Genomic DNA, 26,987 nt, shown 5'->3' with positions numbered 1-26,987 from the left:
TAATGCAATATTACAGGGAAACCCCCCGACATCCTAAGAGCAAATGTGTGCCTTCTTCCCAAACCAAACAAAACCCACCTAGATCCAAGCCACTACAGACCGATATCCTTACTTAATGTAGACGTAAAATTACTGACAAAACTACTTGCGGACAGGATCAACCCCCACGTACACAAACTTATACACCCAGACCAAGTGGGCTTCATACCCTTCAGACAGGCGTACGACAACACCAGACGGACCTTCGACCTCCTATGGACGACCTCGCACCGACGAATTCCCACCCTATTCCTATCCCTAGACCCCGAAAAGGCATTCAACCGATTGTTATGGCCATTCCTTTTTGCCACCCTCCACAAATTCCGGTTCCCAGACCCAATTCTAAATGCACTCAAAGTTCTGTACTCCGCACCGGAAGCGAACCTCCTAATCCCAAATGCTCAGCCCCCCTCTTTGAGCATATTCAACGGGACGAGACAGGGCTGCCCCCTTTCCCCACTCCTGTTTGCCCTCTCATTAGAACCCCTACTCCAAACCTTACGCACAGACACAACAATAAAAGGAGTACGCATTAGAGAAGAAGAATATAAAGTGGCAGGCTACGCTGACGACCTACTCCTCACCATCACCGACCCGACGAACTCGCTCCCATCCCTACTACACACCATACAAGAATACGCACAGGTCTCAGGCTACCGCCTTAACCTGGACAAAACTGAAGCACTCCCGGTACAAATCCCCCAGGAGGATCTAGACGCACTAAAATCAGACTACCCGTTCCGCTTCAACCTCACACACATACACTATCTAGGTGTCGACTTACCAGTAGACGTCTCCCAGACATACCAACTCAACTACTCCCCCCTACTGCTAAAAGCGGCGACCGACCTCAAGACTTGGGAATCCCACTCGATCTCTTGGCTAGGAAGGGTAGCATGCATAAAGATGAATCTCCTACCGAGATTCTTATACTTATACCAAACACTACCGGTCCAAGTAGTCGCCAAGGACTTTAAACTATTACAAACACAAATAGACCGCTTCGTCTGGGCCAACAAACGTGCCAGGATACGGAGAGACATCCTCTACCTCCCGACACGGTCCGGAGGCCTTGGCTTACCCCACTTCCTCCATTATTTCCACGCAGCACAACTGGCACAGATTAAAGCACTGCACGCCCCCATAGGGTTGAAAAGATGGGTGGACCTTGAACATGACTTATTTGGCCAAGATTTCCCTTCCCTCTATATCTGGGTCCCAAAACAAGCAAGACCACAACTCCCTCCCACCACACCAGCACTCGACACCTCCATTACAATCTGGAACAAACTCTCCATAAAACATGCACTCACGACGAACCCCTCACCCTTGACACCAATCCTGAGAAACAAACACTTCACACCGGGCATGACCCCAAAAGACTTCGCTCACTATGAAGACAATGACCTCGTAAGGACATATCAATTCTTCCGGAACCAGAAAATCACTGCATTCACAGACCTACCTCAAAACAGACCACTCACCACGCACGACTTCTTCCGTTACCTACAAATCAAAAACCTCCTAGATACCTCCACATATAAACAAGCCGGCCTCACACCACTCACAGCCTTCGAACAAGCATGTATCCATGCCCCCATACAAAAAAGCCAGTTCTCCACAACATACACACAATTACTCAAAACGACAGGGATCCGGCCACCAGGGTATGTCATAGCATGGGAAAGGGATCTGGGACCCCCCGCAGACCCCACAGACTGGTCAGCAATATGGGAAGCCACAGCGACGGTAACAATATGCGTAACACATAAAGAGCAGGCATATAAAACCCTGATGCGCTGGTACCACACTCCCCTAAAACACAAACAAATGGGACTATCCGCATCGGATAGATGCTGGAAGGGGTGCGGCCAAAAAGGAACATATTACCATATGTGGTGGGACTGCCCACATATCACACAAATTTGGACAGACATAGTAGCCCTGGCCTCAAAAGTCCTACACGACAACATCCCAAGGGACCCGTGGCTATGGCTATTATCCAAACCGCTCGAGGGTACACCACGAGCCCATAACAAACTGCTGGCCAAACTAGCCTTGGCCACTAGGAGAGCCATAGCCTCCCACTGGGGTGCACCCACAATCCCGACACTCACGGACATAAAAAAGAAAATGAACGAAGCCAGGTCAATGGACAGCCTATCAGCGCTCATACATGACACCACAACACATTGCAATAAAATATGGGACCTGTGGCTCATGGAACCCTCTACCGCCACTTAAAGAGGTATGGGGAAAAGAAGGAAAACAAAAACAAAAATAATAGGGAAACGTAAGGACAAAACAGTAAAAGATAAACACTCGCTATATGAAAACATGAGGGACCATGACTACCTACTCAACTCACACACCCCTTAGGCATGAAATGCATTGAGGGACTAGTAAATGGTAAGCACGAGAACTGTAACTTGGTCGACTTATGTGGATCAAACAAGAGACACACGAAGTGACATATTCACCTCAGGCGAAGGTCAATCCAGACCAGAGAAATCTATTAAGCAGTCAGTTTGTTCAACCTATACCCAAACCCCGGTCTTAAGTGAAATCACACAACAGGGCTAATCTTAAAACTACAAATACAACTTGAGTCAATACCGAGAAATCGCACAACCCACAGGTCAGGGACGCCTACTCACCCACCTATCACCCCCCACCCCTACAACTCCACCAGAAATCCCAAAGTAGGGGACCCCCAAAACACACTCCATCCTTGAGCTGTGTTTCATCCCCCTACACCTTTCAAAAGTTAGTTACTGCTCCTCGTACCGCAACGAGGAAACATGAACGTACGTTCAAACTTGTTTGTATTTGTTTTGGTTTGTTTAAAAATGTTTTAAAAACCTGTCAGAACTAAATCGCTCATGAAAACATAACGTTGTATTACCAGATAACTACTCTACCTGCATATGCCTCTCTGAATCACAATGCTTTTGTATATGATCTGTTCGCACTTTGGCTTTTGCATAAGCCCACGTAATACCTTTCGTGCAATATCTGTATACCTGTCACTTCTGTCATTCGAAAAATAAAGAATTTATAAAAAAAAAAGTTAAAAGGTTCAGACATGGCAGGTTGGTGATTATGGGGGGTGGGGAGGTTAGAAAGTAGATTGAATTACAGTGAAACAAGCAGCGGGGTAATCTCAGACAATAAGGAGGGCATCCTTACTAGATATCTGGAGGACTATGCACCCCAAAGAAAAAGACTATACTTGTTTCTCAAAATCTTACCACACCTATTCCAGAATAGACTTTATATTGTGGGATATAGACACATTCGGAATAACAAAAGAATCTAAGATAATATCTATCTTATGGTCCAACCATAATGCTGTGATAGTCGAATTAAGAGATAAGTACCAAAAACAAAGACCTGATTGGCGCCTCCAGGCCCGGCTTAGTCTCCCTGAGAAGAATAGGAAATACATTGCTGAGATGATACTTTGAAGAAAATTTAGACCATGAAATATCCCCAGATACGAAATGGTGTGCTTTCAAATGTGTTATTATAAGGCATTTGATTAAATTAACTGCACAAATTAAGAAGAAAAGAGGACAAAACCTCACACAATTATATATAAAATTAGCACAACGAAAAAAAACAATCCCCCTCCACAGAAACAACGGATAAAATCAAAGAGGTTGAAAATAAAATAAATGAATATCTATTTAACAGGGACAATAAAAATGTAGAATCACTAAAACCACACTATTACTATAGAGGAAATAAGGCAGACAAAATGTTGTCCAATAAGATAAGATGGGCTAAAAATTATATAAATACAATTTTTGTAGGACAACAGACCCTTCTAGCTCCAAAAGAAATAGGATTAGCTTTCAAACAAGATTATCAAGAACTATATAATTTACCTGATCATACCACCCAACCTCAATTAGAAGCATACTTTAGAGGGAAAAGGTTCCTTAACTTGAACCCTTCCTAACTTTAACAGTTAAATGACCCTATAACTATAGAAGAAGTAGATACAATTATTACTAGTTTAAAAAGAAATAAAGCTCCGGGCCCCGATGGTTATGTTAATCCTTTTTATAGATTATATAAAGATCAATTGTTACCTATTTTAGGATATATATAATTATTTTATGATTAAAGGATTAATGCCTAAGGAAATGCTAAAAGCAAATATGTTCTCAATTCTAAAACAATATAAAACCCCAACAGATTTACCCAACTATACTATAAATAGAGAAAACAATAACTATCCCTTACTGAGATAGTGAGTGATATACTAAAGTGCCTGAATAAAAGCAGCTCAACACAAAAAGTGGAATACCTTAATCCACAATAAAGTGCAAAATATAAGAATAAAAAGGTATAAACAATATACCAGCAAGTGGAGCGCTATAATGAATATTAATATAAATAATGAGGGGGTGAGTATACCCCCTCATTATTTATATTAATATTCATTATAGCGCTCCACTTGCTGGTATATTGTTTATACCTTTTTATTCTTATATACTATAAATAGAGTTAAGAAAGTGATAACTACCCTGATCGATAATGATCAGGTTGGTATCATTCCAGTTAGATCCTCTACTAATCATATTATGAAAATTATATATATTTATGAAATAATCTCATAAGAACAAAAGTCCGTTTATAACATTAGCTCTTAACGGAGAAAAGGCTTTCAATAAGGTAAATTGGAACTTTATGAAATGTGTGTTAAAGGCCTTTGCTTTTTCAGGGAAATTATATTCAGCCATCTCAGAGATGTATGTATTTCCCTTGGGAAGAGTGGTCGGGGCAGGGAATAGACTCAGATTGGTTAAAAGTTAAAAATGGAACTCGACAGGGATGTCCCTTATCCCTCCTTCTTTATGTTTTAGCAGCAGAATCCAGCTTTTATCTACAACTCTGAGTCTACCAGATCCTACAGTGATCCATCTGCCATTCCTATTATGTCTCTGCGGCAGTGGCTTTGCAGCAGTTCCAGCCTGAGTTTGTTTACCAGATAATTTACAAATCTCAGACTTCAAAAATACAATCTCCTGCCGCAAGATAGAGAACTGTCTACAGATTAGACAACAACCAAAACTCCAAAAAGTGGAACGTGAAACAAATGCATAGCAACTATTACACTGAACTAAGTCTGCCATTCCAATGAGGTGAATTAATTTAAATCAAACAAATTTTAACTTTTTATTTATCCTTCTGAATACCTCAGATTACCTCCAGTTTCTCTCCAGAATATCTCCAACCACACACACTTAGAAGCAACACTTAGATGAAGCAACCAAGCTATATTAGCCAAGCTAATGACAACAACCCTTATATACTCCTAAAATCACCACCCACTAGGAATGTTTAACACCTGGGTAGGCCTCTGCTTATTTGCAAACAATAGCTAATTTAACCAGGCTAGCGGTATTCCCGAGCGTGACTCGGGGTTAATTTTCGCTGCCAGAAGCGGTAACCCCGAGTCACGTTCGGGGTAGATAACAGAGCTGGCAGCGGAGTCTCCTTACCTTCTCCTTGCGATCCAGTGATGTCCCAGCGCTGTGATTGCCGGTGAGAGCCCCGGCGGATGCCTCCATCTGACTTCCTGGTTCCGTCTCTGTGAGCCGCAGAGGCTCATGGGGCGGAACTGGGCGGGTAATTCAAATGTTTCAAGCATAAAAGTGACACACACACATAAAGTTAGGTGATACAGTGAAATCCTGTCAGATTACATTGTATCACCTCAGATTTGACACAGTATCACCTCAGATTTGAAATTTGATCATCCTACACTGCCCTGCCTGCCCTTTTTGCTGTAATTTCTGCCCATAAAATAAATTTTTTACCATGGCATCAAAGCGTCACTTTAGCATCTCCAAAGCGGGTTTGGATCAGATGAGTGACAGCGGCAGCGACACAGAGCCCCTCGCAGAATTGAGCGACTGCGATAGCGATTCGTGGCAAGATTCGTCATCCGACTCTGACAGTGACCAGAGAAGTGGCGACAGCGACGATTCTGCACCCGAGCTCAGTGATGTGCGCACTTGGTGCCTTATTGATTGCGGTATGGATGAGGTACCGCTGCCACGATTTCCGTTTACTGGATCACCTGGGATGAAGGTAGACGTTGAGCATAATGATCCTTTGGCATACCTAAAATTATTTCTCACAGATGACGTCATTGAAAAGATTGTCACGGAGACAAATCGCTACAACGAGCAGCAATCAGCTACGGATGTGCGTAGTTTGCTGCTCAAAGCGAGATAGCAATGGAAAAAAAATCCGAAAGGAAACCAGATTCCATTGCCCTGATTGTGATGTCGGTCTATGTGCAGTCCCATGTTTCAAAATTTACCACACCCAGGATGTTTACTGAATTTTCTTTGTTTGACAAATTTCATTATTACATTATTGAATAAAATTATATTATTTATTAGATTATAATTCATGATTTTATGTTTCGAACTTTATCACATCTGAGAGTACTTTTGGTCAGGTTTAAGAAAGTAATTACTGGCCTACAATACATAACACCAAATTTCCATGCAAAAAAATGGTACCGCTTTTGGTACAAAATTCCTGACATAATCATACCGCCAGGGAGGTTAAACAGCAATCAATAGCAAGTAGCTAACTAATTAAATCAAATGCCTATAATTACCAACAGGAAATCAAACCCAATCTGTAACCTTTTCCTACAGATGAATCTTACCTGTAACAGTAAAAAAGAAAACTCTTAGCACAAATCTTAGACAGTTGAAGCTTCTGTAAAACTCTCCAGAATATCTCCAACTACAGACACTTAGAAGCAACACTTAGATGAAGCAACCAAGCTATATTGTCATCATTCTCAAAATGTATCTGGTTAAATTAAAAAAACAGAATAGGTAGAGAGGTTTTAGACCTAAATAAAAAACATGGAGGGATTGATTACCCCAACATAGAACTTTATCATAGAGTATCTGTACTAATGCACATTGTGGTGATGCATTTAGATTACTACAAATCCCAGAGATGGAAGAAGGGACGATAGTCCATCCAATGAAAATTATCAATTATTTGTGGTCACATAGCTGTAAAAATACAATAATAAACAGAAAGAAAGTCCCATAGACAATCTGATTTTACTAAATTTGTTGTATAATGTGAACCATTTTCAAAAACATTCAAACTTAAAAAATAGGATCTTACCAGGAAAATATAGATGTTACAAAATTGATACATTTAGGGGTTACAAAGATTTCAGTTATATGGTCTGAAGAGGGCCTTGTTACATTTGGACATTTCCTGATCAGGAGATGTTCAATTATATGAGAATCAAAAGTTTTTAAAATCAGCAATGTTCAAGTTACCAAGCCCATTGGAATTATTAAATAATATCTTTCAACAAGGGAAAGATTCAAAATTACTGTCTAAGTGTATTAAAGTAATGATGAAGTCCAAAGCTAAAAAATTTCCTAAAGTTAAGTAAAATGGGCCAGAGATCTAAAAATCCAGATAGACACTAAGGATTGGTTTACCGCTGTTCAAACGATCTATCCACCAATTCATTGTCTCAACATAATGGAGATCCAATATAAAATAATTAACAGATTATATATAACAGCTTGGAAAAAAATGAGGATGTACCCCCAGGATAAATATACATGTTGGAGATGTGGTTTTGAAAGGGCAGATTAAATCCATATATGGTGGGAATGCCCAACAATTAAAAGAGGTTGGGCTGCAATATTTTTTATAATTAATAATTTACTTAATTGGAAACAGATATGGACGGCAGATATGGCTCTTCTCCATCTAAATTTACCCATACTTCCCAAAAATAAAAAAATGTTTTTCAATACACATTTTGATGGCCTTTAACCCCTTAAGGACACATGGCATGTGTGACATGTCATGATTCCCTTTTATTCCAGAAGTTTGGTCCTTAAGGGGTTAAAGGTTCCATCGCAAAGAATTGGAAAACAGATAAAGTGGACATGTGGCCACGAATTAGAGAAAGTGTTATTTCAATGTAGAATCACTTCTAATTTTTGTACCAATTATAAGAAATATAATATATGGGACACTTGGACAGCAGTCCTAGATAACCAGATAAGGGTGGTTATTAGATCCTAAAGAAAAGAAAGGAAAAGTAAAAAGGGAAAGAAAAATCTGTAGCAGTTAAACATTCCATATCTCTCACTGCTGATTTAGTCAGGATTTTTCTTTGTCTATGTTTGTGAAAGTTTGTTTAATTCTGCAGACTTAATTTCATGAGACACTTGTATATTGTAATTGTCTTAATGTCATTGTCATATCTATGTTTAATATGAAAATGAATACAAAGATTAACCCATTCAGGACCAGACTGTTTTGGCCATGTTGTACGTTAAGGACCAGAGCCGTTTTAACACTTTTGTGGTGTTTGTGTTTAGCTGTAATTTTCCCGCTCTCTCATTTACTGTTCCAATACAAGTTATATATTATTTTTTTTCAGGACAAAAAGGGCTTTCTCTACACACAATTATTTGTATCATGTCATATAATTTTCTTAAAAAAAAAAAAGGTGAAAAATAGAAAAAAAAAACATGTTTTTTTTTTTACTTTTACTTGAAAAATATTTTACTGATCTACAAAAGCTAATAAAAAAACCTGCTAAATAGATGAGTTTAAAAACACCCAGTGTTTATATGCTTTTTTTTGGCAAGTTATAGGGCCATAAGTACAAATAGGAAATTGCGGTTTCAAAATATATATATTTTTAAATTTATCAATAGTGACATTGTAACACTGTTACCTGTCATAAATCTCTGAATCACACCTCACATGTACATATGGTTTTAAAGTAGACAACCCAGGGTAATCAATATGGGGTATGCCCAGTCGTTTTTAGTAGCCACTTAGTCACAAACACTGGCCAAAGTAAGCATTTATATTTGTTTGTATGTTAAAAATGCAAAACACAATTATGAACGCTAACTTTGGCCAGTGTTTTTGACTAAGTGGCTACTAAAAAAGACTGAACATACCCCATTTGCAATACCTTGGGTTGTCTTCTTTTGCAAATGGTATGCCATCATGGGGGTAATTCTCATTCCTGGGCTACCATACGCTCTCAAAGGCAACATAACCAACCTGGCAATTTTCAATGAATTTTTTTTTGACAATTACAGTCAGGTCCATAAATATTGGGACATCGACACAATTCTAATCTTTTTGGCTCTATACACCACCACAATGGATTTGAAATTAAATGAACAAGATGTGCTTTAACTGCAGACTTTCAGCTTTAATTTGAGGGTATTTACATCCAAATCAGATGAACGGTGTAGGAATTATAACAGTTTGTATATGTGCCTCCCACTTTTCAAGGGAGCAAATGTAATGGGACAACTGGCTGCTCAGCTGTTCCATGGCCAGGTGTGTGTTATTCCCTCATTATCCCATTTACAAGGAGCAGATAAAAGGTTCAGAGTTTATTTCAAGTGTGCTATTTGCATTTGGAATCTGTTGCTGTCAACTCTCAATATAAGATCCAAAGAGCTGTCACTATCTGTGAAGCAAGCCATCATTAGGCTGAAAAAACAAAACAAACCCATCAGAGAGATAGCAACATAACATTAGGTGTGGCCAAATCAACTGTTGGAACATCCTTAAAAAGAAAGAACGCACCGGTGAGCTCAGCAACACCAAAAGACCTGGAAGACCACGGAAAACAACTGTGGTGGATGACCAAATAATTATTTCCCTGGTGAAGAAAACACCCTTCACAACAGTTGGCCAGATCAAGAACACTCTCCAGGAGGTAGGTGTATGTGTGTCAAAGTCAACAATCAAGAGAAGACTTCACCAGAGTGAATACAGAGGGTTCACCACAAGATGTAAACCATTGGTGAGCCTCAAAAACAGGAAGGCCAGATTAGAGTTTGCCAAACAACATCTACGTCCTAATTTGGGGGGGGGGGGGGGGGGCTGCCTTGGCTGTCAGGCAGTCCCCCCAGACCATGAGCGGCGGCGATCAGGTAAGTAAATAATACTGTTATGACGGTCCTGAACCGTCATCGGTCCTTAACCCCTTAAGACCGCAGCCAAATGTACAAGTTGTGATCCAAAAAAAACGTAAACAAAACCTGGCATTTGCGCTATATGTCTGTCCAACCGTAATTCACCTCTTTCATATTAAATGCACCCACACTTGTTATATATCATTTTATTAAGGGGAAACAGGGCTTTCGTTTAACATCAAATATTTAGGCATGGAACATAATTTAATATGAAAAAAATATAAACAAATGGGAGAAAATAAGAATTTTTTAAATTGTTTTAGTTCTACATGACATTTTAACTGTGAATGTCAAAATACTGTTTGCTTTTACTGCAATACAATACACATATTTGTATTCAGCGATGTCTCACGTGTAAAACAGTACCCCCCATGTACAGGTTTTATGGTGTTTTGGGAAGTTACAGGGTCAAATATAGCGTGTTACATATTTCAGTTTTTTCACATTGAAATTCGCCAGATTGGTTATGTTGCCTTTGAGACCATATGGTAGCCCAGGAATAAGAATTCCCCCATGATGGCATACCATTTGCAAATGTAGACAACACAAGGTATTGCAAATGGAGTATGTCCAGTCTTTTTTAGTAGTTTTTCACAAACACTGGCCAAAGTAGTGGCTACTAAAAAAACTGAACATACCCTATTTGCAATACCCTGGGTCGTCTACTGTTGCAAATGGTATGCCATCATGGGGATCATTTTCATTCCTGGGCTACCATACGGTCTCAAAGGCAACCTGGTGAATTTTAATGTGAAAAAACGCGAACCCTATATTTGACTCTGTAACTATTGAAAACACCATAAAACCTGTAAATGAGGGGTACTGTTTATACTCAGGAGACTTCGCGGAACACAAATATTAGTGTTTCAAAACAGTAAAACGTATCACAACAATTATATTGTCAGTGTAAGTGCCATTTGTGTGTGAAAAATGCAAAAAATGTCACTGTCACTGACGATATCGTCGTTGTAATATATTTTACCGTTTTGAAACACTAATATTTGTGTTCAGCGAAGTCTTCAGAGTAAAACAGTATCCATGTACAGGTTTTATGGTGTCTTGGAAAGTTATAGGGTTAAATACAGTGCTAGCAAATTAAATTCCCTGAACTTTCGGCCTGGGTTGTCAGGCAGGTCTTGCAAATTGTAATTAATAAAATGACCTAATTATGTAAAATTATGTGTGTATATATATATATGTGTGTATATATATATATATGTATATAATTTTTTGTATTATTTTTATATATATATATATATATAGGTATATATATATAGTGATATTATTTAGTTCTCCATGTATTTTGATATCAATATATATATATTAATTTTAAAATACAGTTAGAACGAAATGACGCATGTTTATATATTTGAAAATTATATATATATTTAATCAATATCATTGTACGTGTATTTTGATATTAATATATATATATATATAATTATGTATATATTAATATTAAAATACATGTAGACAGTCTATGTATATTTATGTGTATATGTGTATATATATATACTTAGATCATATATTTAATAAATATATATATATATATGATCTAAGTATATATTATTTAATTTTACACTTATTTAACATGTTTTATTTTATTTTCAGGCAGCAGGGGGAGTACCTGTCATTACAGGCACTCCCCCTGCTGGCATTGCTATGGACGGCTATGCCGTCCATGTGATCGCGAGGTACTTGCAAGGACCTCGCGATCACATGGCCCTGGGGGGTCGAAGAGGACAGAGGGGGACTCCCTGGGCTCCCAGGTAAGTCCCCCATACCGCGATCGCCGGCGTGGGATCGCCGGCAACCAGGTAAGTACATAAGATCGCAGGACGTTCTATGCCGTCCTGGGGCGTTTAGAGCCACCAAAATAAGGACGGCATAGAACGTCCTGCGGTCTTAAGGGGTTCAGGGGTTAAATTTGTTTGTTTTTTTAAATAATAAAAACAAAAAATACTCCCCTCTTCTACCATTTTTTATTTTAATAATAAAAGTAATGCGGTTAAAAGAATTATTAAAAAACATTGGCACATTTTAAAACATGATGACATACTAAGAGACCTTATACCAGATAATCCCAGCATTGTTTTTAGAGGTGCCCCAAATTTTAAATCAATTCTTACAAAAAATTTTACTAAAGATTCCGTTAATAAAAATTCATCTTTTTTTTTCATCACAATCAAAGGCTTTTTTTTAGATGCAATAGATGTATAGTTTGTAAGAGCACTAACCCTAGTATGAAATCTAAGACCACACATTTTACCTCTAACATAACCAACCATACTTATCCTATAAAATACCTCATTTGTTGCACTACAAAGAACTTAATATACCTATCTGAGTGCCCATGTGGGCTCCAATACGTAGGGATGTCTTCAAGATGCTTAAAAACTAAATTGGCGAAACATTACTAAAGGGTACCTTAACCATTCTGTATCCAGACATTTCCTAATACATGACAAAAATCCAAAACACCTAAAATGTATTGGAATCCAAAAGTGCAATATTCCTTGGAGAGGTGGAAATGTTATGAAGATCTTAGAACAAAAAGAAATGTATTGGGTCTTTCTCCTAAAAACCCTTGCCCCTGCTGGCCTAAACGTAGACTTTGATCTTTTTATAAAATTCCTTACTCCTACCCACTACCCATACATATATTTTTTACCCTTATCCTTATTTTTAATTCTTATTTATATTATTTTTTTCCACTAAATTTACTTATGTTTAAATATATCTTTTTCTATTTTGATTAATTTTATACCCCATTTTATCTCCATAGGATCACATTAAGTCTTTCACTCACTATATTTAATAAACATCTTTCAACTCTTCTATTTAACCAAAATAATGAAGATCCACCTTCTTTTTCCCTTATTGTGTAATTACCTTTGTTTGTTATTAACTTACAACTACTAAAACTCCCCTAAAATGGCCGCCGCCATCCCCCTTACAATAGACACCAAGCCACCATGGGTATCTCAGCTGGGCTTAGAGCTAACAAATCTCTTAAAAATTGGCAACCTCCATGTCTCCCACAAGAGATGCCAATAACATGGCCGCCGCCATGGGTATCTCGGACAGATTTCCCCTTATACCTCGTCACTAAGACTCTCTCTAGGTCTGTGCCGAAGTATACTACACAGCTACATCCCTCCCTATTCCTTGTCTGGCCACAACTTATAAAGCGGCACCTGTTTCTGTTCTGAGCCGATCGCGGCTCAAAACTACACTTCCGTGACTACCTAGCGCTAATCACGTGGCGCGGCCCGAGAACAAAGATGGCCGCAGACCACGTAACTTTATTTATTAATTTTGAGCGTTAAAAACTTTGTTTTAAACTGAACTTTTTTGGAAATTAGTCTACAACTACATACATATTCTTTTAATAAGTTCAAATATATATCTCAGAAATGTTAAAAATGTTGCTGTGATGTCATTTAGGCACCAAATTTGAATCAACTATGTCTGTATAAAAATTCATGCTTGTCAGGTCAGTCTTTGTTATCTCCACTTGATAAAGCCTTAAAGGTGAAATGCGTTGTGGATTTTTATTACATTTTCATAACATGGAGGGTACAAAATAGCATGGTCGAGTATGTAGACAAGTAGGTATATGACCACTGGGAGTGAGCAGAATCCTGTAAGATAATCTGACTCTGTGTGAGGGTATGTGGGGAGGAAAGACAGCTAAGGACAAATTGGCTGCAGTGTGTTACAGAGCATAGTAAGTTTTAAGCTGCAAGCTATTTACGTGCGGCTGCTGTTTTCTTCTAAAGTCCATTTTTAATGGGTCTGTGAGTGTCTCTGTGTAACTGGTCTCCTTAGACCCCGGTCCGGTGACCCAGTAATTCAGCACGTCACAAGAGAAGTGGGGATCCTCCGGTCTCCACAGATGTCTCAGGTGCTCTGTGTGTGATAGATCTGCACTTGTTAGGCTTGATGTCTGGGCTGGTGCTGCGTTTCTCCTACTTGTATCTGGTTGTTTAGATCATTCAGCTGTCCCATGCTGCTGTCAGGGTTTGTCGCTCGCCTCCTGCACCCGGTCCCGCCAGTGAGCTTCCTTGGCAGTTGGGAATCCAGTGACTCACATGGTCTTTCCTTCCACCAGCGCTGAATCCGTTGAATATCTTGCTTTGGGGCCTCAGTCAGGATGGTTGGCACGGCAGTAGCTTATAAGGGCTCCGTAGTGCAGGAGTTGATAGGGAGGTGCTGTGCGCCGCCGCCATCTTGCGAGGTAGGCCTCAGATGTTCCGTGCCCCCCTGTCTCTTCACTTCTCAAGCTTCACTCAGTGGGGACCGGGATAACCCCCATGGCCCAATGGGGTGGGGAGGGGGAAACGGAGCCGGCAAGCTGCTCTGGCAGTTGGCTTGTGGTAGCCAGGAAGAGAGACTCGGCAGCGGCCGCCCACCTTGCTCCCCTCCCGAGTAGGCCGCGGCCCTCAAAGCCTTGTGTTCCCTCCAGGGGGTCCCTCTTGGGGTCCGCAGCCTCTCCCACAGCCGTGGGTATCTCGTGGGCTCTGTTTTGTGTGCTTAATCTTGGTTTTGCAGCTTAAGAGGCCAGATGTCTCTGGAGCCTCTCCTGCATGCGACCGGTTAGCATGGCGGTTCGGCCCCGCCCCCTTTAATTTTATTTTTATTTATCATCCTATTCATATATATTTGCTATATTCTGTTGCAATAGTTTTTCGTGTTGCTTATACACATTAGAATAATATTGTTTTGGCACAACCTTTCCCATTATCCTTTTTTACTATTGCATTTATTATGAGGGGCTAAGAGGGAGCCCTACATCCTTTGGTGTGCTGCCTACCTATCTAACATTCTAAACTTTATTTGGTTTGGTTGGTCAGCGCTGATCCTTTTGTCTGTATCTCAGATCAGTACATGTGTCAGGGTGTGCTTCTGTGTATATGTATACATGTCAGTGTGTGTGCATGTGTATGTCAGGGTGCGTGTGTCATTGTGCATGTATCTGTGTGTCAGGATGTGCATCTGCGTGTGTGTGTATGTATATGTCAGTGTGCAACTGTGTCAGGGTGTGTGCATGTGTCAGGGTGTGTTTATGTATATCTGTGTTCATATGTATGTATGTGGCAGTGCATGTGCATACATCCAAGCAATAAAACACCAACACAACATGCAAACACTCTCCTGAAATCTAACACAGATATTACATGAAAACATTTCCCTGCATTCAAACTCCCAATATATGTACAAATACACCTCTTCACTCAAACACCAATGCTACACACAAATGTACATCTGCATTCAAAAGCCAACATTGCATTCAAACACATCCCTGCAATGAACACAAACCTTATACAAACACACCCCTTTATTAAAACATTAACGTTAAATGCAAGCACACCTACAATCAAACACCAACAATACATACAAAAGCACACCTACATTTAAAAACCAACATTACATACAAACACACCGCTCCATTCAAACACAAACACTACACACAAATATACCATGGCATTCCAATGACAACAGTACATACAAATACACTCCTGTATGCACTAAAAAAAAAAATTGAAATGCACAAACACTGCTCACAAATGCAACCCTGTAAAGATGGGCAAATCATCAGGAGAGGCCGACTTCACTGACTGCTGTATGCTGGCTGCTGCCCACCCCTCCCTGGCCTAAGGTAAGACTCAGAGAGGGGGAAATACACTTTGTCTTTTTTTATTCCCCTCCTCAGTCCCTGTCCTCGATTCAGTCCCTGTCACCCTTCCTCAGCCCCTGTCCCCTTAGTCAGCCCCTGTCACTCTTCCTCAGCCCTGTCCCCTTAGTCAGCCCTGTCCCCCCTCCTCAGCCCTGTCCCCCCTCCTCAACCCTGTCTCATTAGTCAGCCCGTCCCCTACCTCAGCCCTGTCTCCTTATTCAGCCCCTGTCCCCTACCTCAGCCCCTGTCCCCTTAGTTAGCCCCTGTCCCATTAGTCAGCTCCTGTCACCCTTCCTCAGCCCTTGTCCCCTTCTTCAGCCCCGTCCCCTTCTTCAGCCCCTGCCCCCTTAGTCACCCCCTGTCCCCTTAGTCAGCCCCTGTCACTCTTCCTCAGCCCTGTCCCCTTAGTCAGCCCCTGTCCCCCCTCCTCAACCCTGTCTCATTAGTTAGCCCCTGTCCCCTACCTCAGCCCTGTCCCCTTGAGTAGCTCCTGTCCCATTAGTCAGCTCCTGTCACCCTTCCTCAGCCCTTGTCCCCTTCTTCAGCCCCTGTCCCCTTCTTCAGCCCCTGTCCCCTTAGTCGCCCTTGTCCCCTTGCTCAGCCCTTGCCCTCTTAGTCAGCCCCTGTCCCCTTAATCAGCCCCTGTCCCCTACCTCAGCTTCTGTCCCCCTTCCTCAGCCCCTGTCCTCCTTTCCCTTAGTCAGCCCCTGTCCCCCCGCCTCTGCCCTGTCCCCTTAGTCAGCCCCTGTCCCCTTCTTCGGCCTCTGTCCTCTTCCTCAGCCCCTGTCCACCTTCCTCAGCCCCTGTCCATCTTCCTCAGCCCCTGTCTCCTCCTCAGCCCCTGTCCACCTTCCTCAGCCCCTGTCCCCTCCTCAGCCCCATGTCCTCTCCTCAGCCCCTGTCCACATTACTCAGACCCTGTCCTCTTTTGCCCAGCCCATCCCTTTTCTCAGCCCTGTCCCCTTCTTCAGCCCCTATCGCCCTTCCAAAACCCCTGCCCCCCTCTCAACCCCCGTCCCACACTTTCCCTGCTCCTTTCCCCCTCAGCTCCTGTCCCCCTTCCTCAGCCCCATTACATCCCCACTACAGCCCCATAACATCCCCACTACAGCTCCTCTCCCCAATTGCAACCCATATCACCCACACCACAGCCCCTTTCCCAAATTGTAGCCATCGACCTACTTCAGCCCCTATCCGCCCCCCTACATTTCCTAAACGCCCAACTACAGCTTATACCCTCCACTACAGCCCCTGTCCCCCAACTACAGCCCTGTCCCTTTACTCAGCCCGTCTACTGGTTTTAAAAGTGTAAAGTTTGGGGGGGTGTGCGTCAGTATGTCTGTCTGTGTGTGTGCCCGTTTGTCTGTGTGTGTGTCAGTCAGTATGCCTGTGTGTGTGTGTCAGTATGTCTGTCTGTCTGAGTCAGTATGTCTGTAACAGTGTGTCTTTCTGTGTGTGTCTGTCAGTGAGTGTGTGCCTGTCAGTGAGTGTTTTTTTTCATGTGTGCCAAATCAGCAAGTGTGTGTGTGCCTGTCATTGAGGGTATGTTTAGGTGACTGCCCTCCTTCCCCCTTTCAATCACACGGGAAAGGTGTTTTTTCTCTCCTCTTGGTGCAATGGGCCACGTGACTGGATTTGCCCCCCAGGCCTAAGGCTGCCAGCCCTCCCCTGATTGCATCGCTGGAGTTGTAAGACAGATGGGTAACTACCTTTTAGACACTTTTGCACTAGAGGGGGCACAAAAAACTTCCTTGCACCAGGGCACTCTCTACATTAGTTCTGCCACTGATAGGAGGTGTTCCTGTTCAATTCAGGAGTGGGAGTAGCTTTACACATCTGTAATGCTGCCTATATCCAGGAAAAAGAAAATATTGGTAAGTATGGAAGAAATTTTAATGGGTAAGCATAATATCCCCCCTATAATCCCCATAAATCCTCATTTTGAAAAATAATTATACCCCTGATTCCATCAGAAACAGGTTAAATATGTTCCTTGGAATGTGTAACCATGATATCCCACCCATAATCCCCATATATAAAAATAATAATACCCATGATTCCATCACATACAGCTTAAATATGTTCCTTGGCATGTTTAACCATAATATTCCACCCATAATCCCCATATATAAAATAATTATACCCATATTCTTATCAGAAACAGGTTAAATATGTTTCTTGGCATGTGTTAACATGATATTCCACCCATAATTACCATATAGAAAAAATAATTATACCCATGATTCCATCACAAACAGGTTAAATATGTTCTTTGGCATGTGTAAAGTGATGTTCCACCCATAATCCCCATATAAAAAAATATTATACCCATGATTTCATCAGAAACAGGTTAAATATGTTCTTTGGCATGTGTAAGCATGATATTCCACCCATAATCCCCATATAGAAAAATAATTATAACCATATACTTTTAACAAATAGGTTAAATGTGTTCCTTGGCATTTGTAAACGTGATATTCCACCCATAATTCCCATATAGAAAAATAATTATAACCATATTCTTATCAGAAACATGTTAAATATGTTCCTTGGCGGGCGACGGGGTCAAGCTGTTGAACAAGCCAGACGCTTGTCAGCCGCGTTCCGTATCTTAATGTTATATTTTGGCGATTGCAAGCCGTTTTTCACACCTAAACAAGATACCGGAGCTGCCAGAAGTTATGGGTCACAAGATGAAGAAGCAGAAACCCGACAAGCCCAGAACGGGCATGAATATCGAAGACCTACTCAGGCAAGCACATGGACCATGCAGGCCCAAGATGGCCACAGACATTGACGGATTCTCTGATTCCTTGGAGGAGTTGATGCTGGGGATTGGAACCACAGATTTACCCTCCCCTCCTCAACCAGACAGTGCCACATATATACATTTAATACATAACAGGTAATGCTCTGTAGGAAAATGAGGATCGAGCCAATTTATTTTTGTATTGCGGTATCCTAAATATCATGCTAGTACTGGATCTGAGGTTATAGGAGGTGGGAACAGCTAGGGAGAGCATTCTACTCAGGTAGGGTGGGAGCTTCCCAGAAATGCTCTTATGCACAAGACTGGAAAGATGAAGAGTGCGTTGGGATTCCAGCGACAGCCAGTTTAGCTCTTTTAATATGTCACAGTGGTGGGTAAAGTAATTACATTCTAGTACAAAGTTTTAGAATTAATTACATAACGTGGGTGCATACACTACATCCCCATAATCAATGACCAGCATAAGCATTTGTTGCACTCTTTCCTTACTGTAGAGCTTAGGCAGGATTTGTTTCTGTACAGAGCACCTAGTTTTGGGTAAAGTTTTGAAGAGATTTTTGTGAAGGCCAAAGGATAGATTGGGATCTAGCAACAAACCTAGATATTTGAAAGAGCAGACTGCTGTCAGTGTGCTATTTTGAATTTGTAGTTTACGTAATTTAGGTATAGTTCCAAAGATCATTGTAACAGTTTTGTCAGTGTTTAGGAAGAGTTTGTTATCCGCTATCCACTTTTCTACCTCTGTGGATTGGTTTTGGAGCACAGCCTCAAGCTGCGGTAGTTTGGGTTTACTAGCGCAGATTACAGTGTCGTCTGCATACATTTGTTGATTTGCAGACATTAGGCAGATCATTTATAAATAATGTTATAAGCAGGCAGCGAATGGAGCCTTGGGAAACACCACACATGACTGGAAGAGGGAGGGAAGCGCTATCAGAAATGGCCACATATTGCAATCGGTCTGAAACATACAATCAAAACCAGGTTAGCGGACGATCACCAATGCCTGAGTTATTACGTTTTTGCAAAAGAATGCCATGGCCTACTGTGTCAAGGAAAATAGCTCCAGTTAAGTCTCCTTGTTCCATGCCAATTTGGATGTCATTGCAAATTTTTAAGAGGGCAGTCGAAGTTGAGTGATTTGGATGAAAGCTTGTTTGTGAATATTATCAACAATCAAATTATCTGACCCCTGATCATAGTTGTGTGTGGATGCATTTTTCCAAGATTTTTGACAATACAGGGAGCAATGATATCAGGCGATAGTTACTAAAGTATTGTCACCACTTTTATGGATTGGTTCATTGGCATGTTCCTTGGCATGTGTAAACATGATATTCCACCCATAATCCCTTTATAGAAAAATAATTATACCGACAATTCCATCAGAAACAATTTAAATATGTTACTTGGCATGTGTATTGACCCATTTTCTATTATTTGAATGTAATTTACTATAATTGCATTATACAATTGTATTTATATCAGCAAGGGAATAGTTAAACATATGCAATTTAGAAAGTGAATAGTTAAACATGTGCAACTACTTTTTTTTTTTTAATTCTTTATTTTTTTTGTACATATTTTGGTAACATCCAGCATAATACTCTGCTGCGCCCCAACAGCTGCAGCGAAGTTTGATCAACATAAAACATTTGCATGGTTGAAACATACATACCGATGCTTATCGTACACCTTTTATTTGTTTAAGCGTGTGAGTTAGTGTCTCAGAGATGGGTTGTATAAGTACTTAGTAGTGTGTGTGTAATTTGTGCTTGTTTGGTTGTTAATTTATATTGATATTTGGGATGTGTCAGGTCAGGCTGTTCAGTGTGGTGTCGTCCTATGTAGGGGGATAAACTAGCCAGCCATAGGTGGTACCCCTTACCGTGGGAGTGGCGGGGGAGAGCTGGCCGGTGTGGAGCCATTTGCCTGCTCTGTGGCGCCCGGTTCCCAAGTGTTGTGAGTGGAGTGGTAGGTTCTCCGTGGGTGGTTGTCGTGTGTGTGGTGCGTTAACATTCTGTTGATAACTAATTATAAACGGTTTATAAACAGTTCTGGTATAACTCTTAGCGGCCCGGACTATAGATTCTTAGGGTTTCAAGTCCCCGGGTCAGTAGCCGGTTTGGCGGCAGGAACAAATGGTGCGGCTCGGGAGGGGTTCCAACTCTGGATGTTCGCCCGTCTGTCTTCATGTGTGTCGAGGGGTGGTAGGCCCAGCGCTGTGAGGAGGGTCGGGGCCTCTGTCATCGATGATAGTTTATGTATTGTCCCTCGATGATGTCCTACCAGTAGCCTGGGGGACATCCACCTGTATTTAATGCCAGCTGATCTTAGCTGGCTTGTGAGGTGCTGCAGAGATCTCCGCCATTGTAAGGTGGACCTCATGAGGTCCTGATAGAAGGTGAGGCTGGCGCCTTCAAAGATGAGCGGTGTCTATCCTTGCAGTGCTGACCAGATGGAGATTTTGTCGTGGGAGTGTGAGCATCGCACTATGGCGTCCTGTACCGCCGTCGCTGGGGCTCTGCTGGATTTAGGCAGGCGGTAGGTCCCATCCAGGGTGACTCTTTTGGCCTGTGCTGCCGGCAGAATGGTGGCCACCAAGCGTCTCACATAGTGGGGGAGTTCTTCTGGGGTCACCGTGTCCGGTATTCCCCTTATCTTTAGATGGTTTCTACTTAACCTGTCGTCCAGTGTGGCTAGGTGTATGGAGAGCGAGTGTTGCAAGGTTTCTAGGTGTTGGATGGCTTCGTGTACGGTTTTCATACCTTGTTTTAGGTCTGCAATGTCTCCCTCTGTTGTTTTCACTCTATCATTAGCTTTCTGTACATCTGCTTTCATAGCTGTCACGTTAGCAGCCAGCACGTTTTTGATTTCCCCCACCAGGTTTTGGAAGTCCTGCTGGGTGACTGGGGCTGATCCATCTCCTGCAGCCTGTGTGGTATGCACAGTGTGAGGCTGGACAGGCTGTGAGGGGCTCTCTGGAGGTTCCGCGGCCTTACTGTTCCCATACGGCGTCATTTTAGGAGGAAGCTGCCTGTGGAGCATGTGTTCTATGTTCTGCGCCTCTGTAGGAGTACGTACAGGTGATTTGTGGGGTCTGCATCCCATCTCGGCGGCAGTTGCGGTCTGCTGTGCCGGCCGCTCTCCGGACCCACCTGGCGGTGTGAAGGCGCCAAATAGAGCCGCCAGGTCCAGGCTTTGGATGGCGGGGTAGGCCCCGGTTTTCCATTTCTTTTTTGGCGTCTTGGACGCCTGGAAAAAATGGCATGTGGTGTGACCGGTTCTCGCCCTCGTTGTTGACAGGTAGGGCACCCGTGTGTGTGGGTGATTTGGGGGTTTTTTTCGCCGATGTATGTCGGAGCTGCTGTAACTTGCGTCCGCTCCCATTCAGGTGCAGGCTCCGCCCCCGTGCAACTACTTTTTGCGCAGCAGCAGTTACCAACATTCTTTGAGTTACATCAGTCATTACTGTCACGTATTCACCCGCACATAAAAATGTGGTTAATGGCATATACTGTCCTGACAGGAAAAGTTTTGCCAAGCAGCAATCAAATCCACAGGAGGGTTTGTGCTGAGCAGCAATTATGCAAATGGACCTGGTAATTGCCTTTGGGGTCAAAAGCCGGTTACAGCCAATCAGATCCACAGGAGGCGTATTTAGGCCCAGTTCTCCTCTTGTTCAGGCCTGTGGTTATCCGAGAGTATGTTCCGGATCTTCTGGTATTTGACTTCCCTTATATCTGGTATGCTTTCCCTCATCTTTGTGTCTGATTCTGTGTCCCTGACCTCGGCAAGTATTTTTACTATTCTTGGAGAGGTTAAGTCCGGCCATACGTTATCCTAAGTCCTAGGTGTGACACAGTACTGCGTGCTGGATCAACTTGTAATCCTGACAATTACCAGGTGTGTGTGGAAAGTATAGTGACACCTAATGAAAGTAATGAGAATTGCAGCCCATCATCCCCATATTCTGTTTAGTATGTCCCCTAAAATGGGAAAGGATCACCAAAGGCATATTTATAAAAATAAAATTTCTCATCTTAAAAACACTTCCAGTGCACAAGTGCTATCAGCAGGAGCTGATTGGCACTTCTATTCTAAAAATTCCAGATTACTGCTCCTTCGCACGCAAGATGAGAGAGCAGTCCCAGGGAAAGATCCTCTCAGCTCTGCCAAAGGCTGGGTGGATTAAAATGGAAAATGTCAATTTGTGTGTTTGTGTATATCAGTGTGTGTGCGCGTCTCTTTGTCAGTGTGTGCGTGCGTCTGTGTCTGTTTAGGTACCTGCATCCCTCCAATCATGAGAGAGGTGTTTTTGCTCACTTTCTTTCCCACACCGTGCTGGTTTCACTGCGGCTTGTCCTGCCTTCATGGCTGAGCTAATCAATCTTTAAGATCTCAGCTAAACCAATGCTTTCCTTTAGGAAAGCATTAGGATGATATTGCGCATGTTCTCTTTGGGTAACATTCAGCACCTCCATGCAGAGCATGGAGACACTAAACAAAGGTACAGCACACTGTGCCGTCTGGGTGACTGTCACTAGAGGTATTACTAGGCAGCAATGTAAAACTTTTACATAGAAAAGGCTACAGGGACAGGCTATAGGCACCAGAACAACTACATTAAGCTATAGTGCCCCATGCATATTTCTCAAATTAAACTTTGCTAGTTTAAAAAAAAAACAAAAAAAAACTGGCTCTTAACTTTTTTTAGCTGGCTCCTAGATGCCAAACAAATATGTCAAGCCCTACAAAAAGGTTATAACCAGCAACCCGAAAAGCTCAATGACTGAGGTTTGTTCGAGTTTCTATGTATTAATAAAGGGAGTCATTTTGGAACTTTTGCTTTGTGTTTGTTCCAAATTGTGGAAATACTAAATAATTTGACATTGTATATGTATGAAAATTGTAGGAGAAATATTGCAAGGTGTAAATCATTTTTATAAAACTAAGTATTTATACATTTGTGTTTATTCTAGGAAGCAAATCCTCCTCCCGGTTATATACCTATAGGCATTTTGACACTTATTACTTACCTCTTTCTCACTTATATATGCACAAAACATTGTCTATGTAAAACCTTTAATCCTAATGTGTGCTCATGCAGAACAAAACACAATCTGTGTTTAGATAAAGCAATACCCAAAATTGTAGTTTGTATTTTTTTGTAAATTATAGACATCCTTATTTTAGAATTCTTACTTGAAATTATGAGAAAATTGACTGACTTGGCCCATATTCTTTTGGAGAAAAATAGCAGTTCCCTAGCTACAAGTTAATACCATAACATTTTTTCAGGACTATTTCACGTAGAGATTTTTCCTTTTCGGCCTACCACATGTCCATTTTATTACAAATGTCTGCCAAATTTAGCTGTAATTAGCAAAAGTGGCATAGTGTTTGGAGTGTTCTTTTAAATGCATTCAAAAAAGAAGGCACTAGGAACTATAAACCAAAGTTTGGCAGGTGGTGTGATCACAGAGTTTGATAGGTTTCTGAAAAGAATTGTAGTATGTATGTATGTGTATATATATATATATATATATATATATATATATATATATATATATATATTTATTGCAAGCAACGATTTCACACAAAAATGTTTGTTCTTTAAATAAGAGTGTTAAAGTTAGAGAATAAGTATCAAACATATTTCCAAGATGCACACAAGTGGTAAGTAAAGTACCTCAGGTTTCTGTCCTGGGACCACTTCTCTTTAATTTGTTCATTACTGAGCATACAATGAGCATATAAAGTCACATATGCAGATGATACATAATTAATTAGGGTAATACATGATCAGGATGTTATCTACAGAGGGGTTTGGTTGAGTGGACAAATGGCAGATCTGATGTAACAAAGATAAACACAAAGCTCTATAGATAAAAAAAACAAACTCTGGTGACTTGTGCATTAGCAAATACAAAGAATATATAATTTACTATTCTAAGACTAGAATAAAAACTGTTTTGCCTACAGAAGGTTTTTTTTTTTTACCATTGGAATAAAAATGTAATATTCTCAAGAAGATGTATTGTCTCATCAGTTTCAAAACATTGCTTTTTTTTTTTTTAAAGCTTGCTTTTCTGAGTTATAATAGTTAATATGCAGGTTATTAACAGCTTGTGGATACAAGATTTCTCACTGCACCTTTGAATAAATAAGAAATTTTCCAGTACAATGGCTCAGACTGGCTATTTCTTTCGTATCCATAGTCAGATACACAGGCTTATTAAATGGTTGAACTTGATGGCCACAAGCTTTTTGTTTTAAACTATATCCCTATGTAAGTATGACTATACAATATATTTTTTTTTAAATTAAATGTTATAAAATATTTGTGGAACACACTTTACCAGTGTTAAAAACACACTTTACCAGTGTTAAAATTTCAGGCATGAAACAGCTTTATATTTCGATTTAAAGAATGCTTTAAAGCTTGCAAGGATGTAATAGGCATTGATATGTCTGGTTAATAAACCCAAATATTACGATAGCATAAAAAAAGAAAATTTTTCATTGACTAACGAAAAAAAAAAATATTTTGCAAGCTTTAAGAACACTTCTTTCATCAGGCTTTGGCTTGTTGAGGCACAGGCAAAGTACCTTCGAATTCTATATTCTATTTGTTTGGGAATTTAATTATTTCAGTGTGGAGACTATGTGAACAAGTCACGGTCTGCACCAAATGCAGAGATAGAGGACATATCATGTTGGGGAGACAGGTCAGAAACTGTGCAAAAGACTGAAACTGCATGCTATACAATTAATAAAATTAAAACTGACGCACAACAGTTCATCAGCCCAAGTCACTGTCCTCAAGATATCAAGATATCAAAATATGCATATTTTTTCACAGACTGAAAGAAGGATGTGGGAATTCATTTATAATTATGTTTAATGCTCTGAATTCTGGGTTAGAGGGTTTGAGGTTTCTAGTTGACAAAATTCATAACTGTTTAGTTTGAACATATTCAGTCCTCTTTAACTGACAAAGAGGCCAAATGTGGGTCATTAATATCCCTGTAGAGTTATATAAGCTTATGTTAATTGCCCTTGATTTATAAATGGCTCTGGACACAAGGACTAAAGGAAAACTTCATACATCCATGTGAAATCATTGCAGACACATTCATCAGTTTTTATCACAAACTGTTTCATAATAATGTTATTTGTGTATTTTTCTTTTTGTAAACAATGAATAAATATGTCAGAGCTATAACCAACGATAAGCCTGATGAAGGGATTTTAGTGTCCTGAAATCTTAAAAAATATTCCTTTTTTGTTTAAATATAAAAGGTCTCTATTTTTTTTGTTACTTTATTCTCATTTTGTTAACTTGCTAACACAATAACAATAAAACAATTATTCATATTAGGATAACATTAAAATGCTCTACAAAAACATATACATTTTCTGATCAATATTAAAGTGTTTCTTTTTAGCGGACTACTCATGGCTAATACAAACAAAGAAAAAACAGTCAAGGGCAAGTCAGTTCTTGGTGCTAAATAGGCTGTTTTCATAAAAGTCCCAGAGACATGACCAAAACTTATGAAATGCTTTCCAAATTACAGCTCATTGTTTTAGAAAAGAGAATTGTACAAGAAAACAGATTTACCATGTACACAAACTATTAAAATGACATGCTGAAAACCCTATGTTACTAATGACACAAGGGAAAAAATTAGTTTTTTTACATTGAGGTCAAATTAATTGACTAATGCATTTCTTGCATATTCAGTAAATACCTTTTTAGGTCATTTTTTTTACATTAAATTATTTTGCAGTTATGCTAATATAATCAATAAATCAGCTGACTTGTTTACTGGCCAAGCACCTTAACCACTTCCACTTGGATAGTTATGGTACAAGGAGGTCCTCTATCCCAGTCTCCTTTCTATCTTTGGCTTAAGTGATTTCGACAAATTTCTATATCTATAAGCCCATCTCGCTCCGATTTGTCAAAAGCATGTATTTCATTGGGCAACAGTTTAATCTATATTTTTTCTTGAATGAAATTGCACCTTCTGATTATCTGCATTGCCTATGAAAGTAGTGGTTTATGAGATATGTGTAGCAAATGTGCTAGATATTCCTGCATTATATATGCAATACATTAAATACAAGGAGAGTCAAGTCTTAAGTTTTCCCTCTAGATGGATGGAATTACGACAAAGTCCAAAGAAAATTTACCACTTTGAATACTTTCTGTATTTTGGTATTCCAGTGGACATTTTACAATATATGCAAAGATGCTACAAGATTCCAAGTTAAATTATTCAAATTTGCAGGGGCAAAATGCAGGCTCTGATTTAAAAAGACCCTCTAAGCACCAAAAATGTTTTCTTTATTGAGCAGTTTTGGTGTATAGGTCATGCCCCTATAGTTTCACAGTGTCGTTAAGAAGGTAAATCCCTTTTGTTTTGATTTTATGCAGCCCTAGCCACACCACCCCCGG

This window comes from Pelobates fuscus, chromosome 1 (assembly GCF_036172605.1).
Source record: "Pelobates fuscus isolate aPelFus1 chromosome 1, aPelFus1.pri, whole genome shotgun sequence".
NCBI classification, from domain to species: Eukaryota; Metazoa; Chordata; class Amphibia; order Anura; family Pelobatidae; genus Pelobates; species Pelobates fuscus.
This window is presented reverse-complemented; position numbering follows the sequence as displayed.